We start from the raw sequence: 6,482 nt of genomic DNA on the forward strand, positions 1-6,482 counted from the left end.
CTTTGAGTTCTGAGTTGGTAACTGACTGTGCCAGAAGAGCAAGGGAGAGTGGTGTGCATATATGCCCACCAGTGGTTCCCAGCACTTTGGAGCAGGGAGAACCCTTTTAAAACTCAAAACATTTCATAGGCCTCTTCCTTGAGAACTCTTGAAAGTAAGGCCCAGGCAGGGTCAACCCAGGTCCTGTGCCCCAGACCAACTAGCCAGTAGGTGCAGTTGGGGTGCAGTGGAGATCCCTGAGTGGGTGACACAGGGTGGGAAAGGGAAGGGGTGAGGGGTTATGGGGAGGACAGAGCTTCAGCCATCACCCATCTGGGGAAGAAGAGGAGGATTCTGAGGAGGGAGGAGACCCTATAGCCTCTGGGATTCTGGGGAGGGGTGGGCAGATGGCCAAGCATCTGCATCTCTGGCCACAGCCTCTTCCTGCTCCTTTTGACTTGTCCTAGCTTACAGCTCCCCCCTCCCTAAGCTTCCCACACACTCAATTTCACATCCAAAAACCAGAAGCCCCAAGTACACCCTCCTCAAATTCCTGCCTTCCACTAGCCACCTACAAACTCTCTAGACACACCCATTCTCACCTCTTGCCACCAATACTTTAAAATAAACTTTCTATTTTAAAACAGTTTTAGATTTACCAAAAAATTACAAAGATAGTATAGAGTTCCCATACATCCCACACCCAATTTTATGTTTTTTTTCAGGAGAGCAAGGTGGTGTCCTGGTAGTCTTTGCAGCCTGCTCCCTTTCCCATCATCTTCTTCCTATCATTTGTAGATGTATACAGACATCTGTTGCCTGTGATCTGTCTTCTTCTCTCCCCATTTTCCCTGGCATTGCTCTGGCTAAGATCATCAGTGGTTTCCTAAGTTGCCAGATTCAGTGGATCCATAGTTCTCAGTTACCTTGACTGGTGGGAGTTGGTGGCCACTGGTCACTCTGTTTTCTGAGAACCTGCTTCCTTTTAGCCACTGGCTGCCCCAGAAATCCACATACCCAGCCTTCTCAGAGGATGGGTGACTGGTAGGTGCCTCCCATCAGGCTTCATGTCTGCCACCCCCCAGGATTGATCACCCTTCAAGTTACTGACATGTCTCCCCACACACACTGGGAGCCTGGTCCCATGGCTTCTAGCTCCTCTGAGTAGAAAAGATAAGAACAAGGGTGGATTCAGATGCAGAAACTGATCCCTTGCTGTGTGACCTTGGCTAAAACACTTAACCCTGTGTGAGCTTTCTTTGATAACCTTTTGTGTGGATAAAATGTGACTGGTTGGAGGCTTAGAAAAAAGAATCTCCTCCCTTCCTTCTCATGGCCCCACCCTCCTCCCTCCACCCCCACTTTCCTGTTCTGTGCTCCCCCACACCTGTAAGGAAGCTTTCTAGGCTGAGGGGAGCCTGCAAGACTTTTCCAGCACTAGCTGGTAGAACCTTCTCTAGCTCCATCTTGCCCCTGCAAGCACATCTTGAAAAAACGCACAGCACTTCCCAGGTATCTGCCCCTGTCGCTGAGCCAGACGCTTTTTTTTGAGACAGTCTCACTGTCACCCTTAGTAGAGTGCTCTGACATCATAGCTCACAGCAACCTCAAACTCTTGGGCTCAAGCGATTCTCTTGCCTCAGCCTCCCAAGTAGCTGGGACTACAGGCGCCCGTCACAATGCCCAACTATTCTCAGTCTTGCTGAGGCTAGTCTCAAACCGGTGAGCTCAGGAAATCCACCTGCCTCAGCCTCTCAAAGTGCTAGGATTACAGTGGTGAGCTACCACACCCAGCCTTGGGTGAGCCATTTTTTAATTTTTTTAGAGACAAAGTCTCACTGTGTTGCCCTCGGTAGAGTGCCATGGCATCACACAGCTCACAGCAACCTCCAACTTCTGGGCTTAGGCGATTCTCTTGCCTCAGCCTCCCAAGTAGCTGGGACTACAGGCGCCCGCCACAACGCCCAGCTATTTTTTTTGTTGCAGTTTGGCCAGGGCTGGGTTTGAACCTACTACCCTCGGTATATGAGGCTGGCGCCCTACTCACTGAGCCACAGGCACTGCCCTGGTGAGCCATTTTTATTCACATTAGTTATTCTCCCAATAAGCTTATTGCTAATGGTATGCCCTTAGGCTAGTTGCCTGACCTGTCTTGAATCGCTGTCTTCAACTATAAGATGGGGATGGTAATGATGATACCTACCTCCTAGGGTCAGTTTGAGGATATTTTATATTTTATTTTATCTTATTTTTTTTTCTTTGAGACAGAAACTCACTATGTCACCCTCAGTAGAGTGCTGTGACATCACAGCTCACAGCAACCTCAAACTCTTGGGCTTAAGCCATTCTCTTGCCTCAGCCTCCCAAGTAGCTGGGAGAACAGGTGCCCACCACAACGCCTGGCTATATTTTATTTTATTTTTAAGATAGAGTCTCTCTCTGGCGCCCTAACTAGAGCACTGTGGCATTATAGCTCACAGTAACCTCAAATTCTTGGGCTCAAGCAATACTCTTGCCTCAGTTTTTCTATTTTTTTTTTTTTTTTTGAGACAGAGCCTCAAGCTGTCACCCTGGATAGAGTGCTGTGGCATCACAGCTCACAGCAACCTCTAATTTCTGGGCTCAAGCTATTCTCCTGCCTCCGCCTTCCAAGTAGCTGGGACTACAGGCGACCACCACAACACCTGGCTATTTTTTGGTTGCAGCCGTCATTGCTGTTTGGCAGGCCCGGGCTGCATTCAAACCCACCAGCTCAGGCGCCGAGCCAGTTTTTCTATTTTTAGTGAAGACAGGGTCTCACTATCCTCAGGCTGGTCTCAAACTTCTGAACTTCAGTGTTCCACCCACCTCACCCTCCCAGGGTGCTAGGATTATAGGCATGAGCCACCGTGCCTGGCCTGGTGGATTTTCCACAATTGGCTCCAGATGGGAGCATGTGATCCAGGCCTGGTTGGGTCAGATCTAGTGACTACTTCAGGGATGGACTCGTGACCCAAGTCAGTTCAAAGGGTATCAGCACTGGGACTTTTGCTGGAAACATGAAGAAAGTTTCTGTCCACTGCGGGTGCTGAGCTGGCAGGGTATGGGTCTGGTGCTGGGGGGCGCCATAACCTGCCAATAATGGGGAGAGCCTCCTGAGAATAAAGCCAGCGCTGAGAGGAGAGAGAACAAGATTCCCAGTAGCATCCATGGCTACCTGGATCCATCCAGGTCTGGAGCCATTAACTTCCTCAGTTAAATTAGCTCTTTTTACTAGCCTGAACTACAGCTGAAAAAGTCCTTCCTGGGCGGTGCCTGTGGCTCAACGGGGTAGGGCGCCTGTCCCATGTGCCAGAGGTGGCGGGTTCAAGCCCAGCCCTGGCCAAAAACCACAAAAAAAAAAAAAAAAAGAGTCCTTCCTAACCTACCTAGTCCTCAAGTAGTAACCACATTTATCAGTGGCAAGGGACATGGGTGAAACCTTCCAGTGCCCACAACCCTGAGCAGAAGGATTCGGTCTTGTCCTGGGATCCTTGCTGACCACTTTGAAGTGACTCCTGCCTATACAACCTCCCAAGCAGCTGTTCCTGGGCTCCAGACTTCTCCCCAGGCTCCCAGTTAGCAAGCTAACCCTATGACCCCTGCAGCAGTAGTCCCCTGCCTCCTCCCTTTAGGCCCCAGTTGAGAGGGGCCCATCCACACTCAGAGTGAGCTTTGGATTCAGGCCAACTCAGATCCCTGGAGACCTGCTGCCAGCCCTCTAGCCCATCAGCTCCTTCCTGTGGCAGAGCTGGTAGGAGAGTTCTGGGACTGTGTGTGTACCTTCTGTGCGTACCATATCCATGTGGAGCCAGGGCTGAGGAGGCAGTGACAGAATCGCCTTGATACTCTGGTGAAACAGTTCCTCACCCGCCACCGCCTCTCTCCCTGCTGATTCCAAATGAGCTCAAGCCGCTCTGAGCTGGGAAAGGCCTCCCCCCACTCCCAAGCCCTCTGCCTCTCCAGTTGCCCACTCAGCCCCCTGCCATGGGCTCTGCCCCCTCCACTGGGGAAACTGCACTTCCCAAGGGTGCTAATGGCCTCCTTGCCTGACACAAGGGCATTCATTTCCCAGTTCCTACAGCCTCCACCCGCACAGCCTTGCACCCTACCTTTGGAACACTGTGATCCTTGCAGCTCTGTGATGGGGGCACACAAGGGGCTGGGAAGGAAGGGTTGCCTTGGCCTTGGATCCTTGGAGCAGCAGGCCCAGGCCATTCTGGCTGGGTGGCGCTGAATAGGTTCCTTGTCCTCTCAGAGCCTCAGTTTCCTCATCTAAAACACTGTTGCCTTTAATAAAATCTCTCCTAAAGGTGTTATGATGCTGGGGCAGTGCCTGTGGCTCAAGGGGTAGGGCGCTGGTCCCATATGCCGGAGGTGGCGGGTTCAAACCCAGCCCCGGCCAAAAACCAAAAAAAAAAAAAAGGTGTTATGATGCTTAAATAACATTTAAGTGATTTATGTGTCCAGCACCCAGAGTGAGGCAGCCTGCAGAGGAGGTGCCTGCTGATTGCTTTGATGCCCCCACACCAGGGGGATCCTTGCACCCAGGATCCAGCAGCCCCTGCTCTCTGCCCTTCTCCCCCCTCTTCAGCCACCATCCTTGGGCAGACACATTACAGCTCACAGCTCACACTCCCCACCCACATCTTGGCCTCTTAGCTGACCTTGGTGATCCTCTTGGCCCACCCCAGCCAAGGCTCTTAAAAGAGCTGTCTGCACTCTTGTCCCACATCCTCACCACAACCCTCTCCTTGTTCCTCTTTAACCCTGGCAGCTGCCCCAGCTCTCTGCTAAACTGATCTGGCAAATGTCACCTTGTTGCAAAATGCCAAGGGGACCACTTGGCCTTATCTGCCTGATTGACACTGTTGGCAGCATCTTGACACACTCTGAGCCCTGCTCTGGCTCCTCTGTCCCAGAACCCTTGGGAGGCTCTCATCCTAGGTCTCCGGCCGCTTTCTGTTGTCCCTGCCCAGTGCCATGATGCTGGTGTTCCCCATGTCTCTTCTCTTCTCTGTGCTAAGGCCCCAGCCGTCATCATGCTGGATTTGATTCATATTTATTATTTTTTAATAGGATTTTAGAAATTAAATGTAGTTGCCCATACCAGATCTCACATAAAAATTTGAGCCTCTGGATGCTATTGATAAGCCAGATCTGGCGACACTGCTCAGAATTCTCAGGGCAGCCCTCGCTGCAAGCCAGGGGGTGGCTTCCCCCAGATGGGCTCCCCACAGTGACTGCCATCCACCCTGTGCTCTTGCTTGCTTGTATCCATGGAAACCAAGGATGGACTGAGAGGGTTTCGTGGTTCAGGAGAAGTGGGAGAGAGTACATTTCCTTATGGAAGTGAGAGATACTGTTTAATATGCCATGGATGTCTAGGTTGAAAGAAAACCACACCCTACCTGCTTTACTCCTGATGTTAACCTGTGTGGGCCCTGCTGCCCAGCTCTCCCTAGGCATCAGTTATAAACATCTATGTTGACTGCCTGGTCCTGGCCCCCAAGACCCCAGCCCCTCTTCCCCATCTAGCTCCTGCTCACTGCCCTCGGGCTTCTCCTACAACACAAATCTGAACTGGTGCTTCACTTTCTTTTCCTTGGGTTTTTTTTTTTTTTTTTTGGCTTTTTTAAATTTTATTTCGTTGCTTATTTTTTATTTCTTTTTTCTTTTTTTTTTTTTTTTGTAGAGACAGAGTTTCACTTTATTGCCCTCGGTAGAGTGCTGTGGCCTCGCACAGCTCACAGCAACCTCCAACTCCTGGGCTTAGGAGATTTTCCTGCCTCAGCCTCCCGAGCAGCTGGGACTACAGGCACCCGCCACAACGCCCGGCTATTTTGTAGAGACAGAGTCTCACTTTATGGCCCTCGGTAGAGTGCCATGGCCTCACACAGCTCACAGCAACCTCCAACTCCTGGGCTTAAGCGATTCTCTTGCCTCAGCCTCCCGAGTAGCTGGGACTACAGGCCCCAGCCACAATGCCTGGCTATTTTTTGTTGTTGTTGTTGCAGCTGTCATTGTTGTTTGGCGGGCCCAGGCTGGATTCGAACCCGCCAGCTCAAGTGTATGTGGCTGGCGCCTTAGCCGCTTGAGCCACAGGCACCGCGCCATTTTTCTTGTTTTTTTTTGAGACAGAGCCTCACTCTGTTGCCCCAAGCTAGAGTGCCAAGGCATCAGCCTAGCTCACAGCAACATCAAACTCTTGGACTCAAGTGATCCTCCGGCTCAGCCTCCTGAGAAATTGAGACTACAGGCCCCTGCCACAATGCCTGGCTAATTTTTTCGTTTTTGTTTCTTTCTTTTTTTTTTTTTTGAGACAGAGTCTCACTATGTCACCCTTGGTAGAGTGCTGTGTCGTCACAGCTCACAGCAACCTCAAACTCTTGGGTTCAAGTGATTCTCTTGCCTCAGCTTCCCAAGTAGCTGGGACTACAGGTACCCACCATAATGTCCAGCTATTTTTTTGTCATTGTTGTTTA

This window comes from Nycticebus coucang, chromosome 17, assembly GCF_027406575.1.
Source record: "Nycticebus coucang isolate mNycCou1 chromosome 17, mNycCou1.pri, whole genome shotgun sequence".
Lineage (NCBI taxonomy): Eukaryota > Metazoa > Chordata > Mammalia > Primates > Lorisidae > Nycticebus > Nycticebus coucang.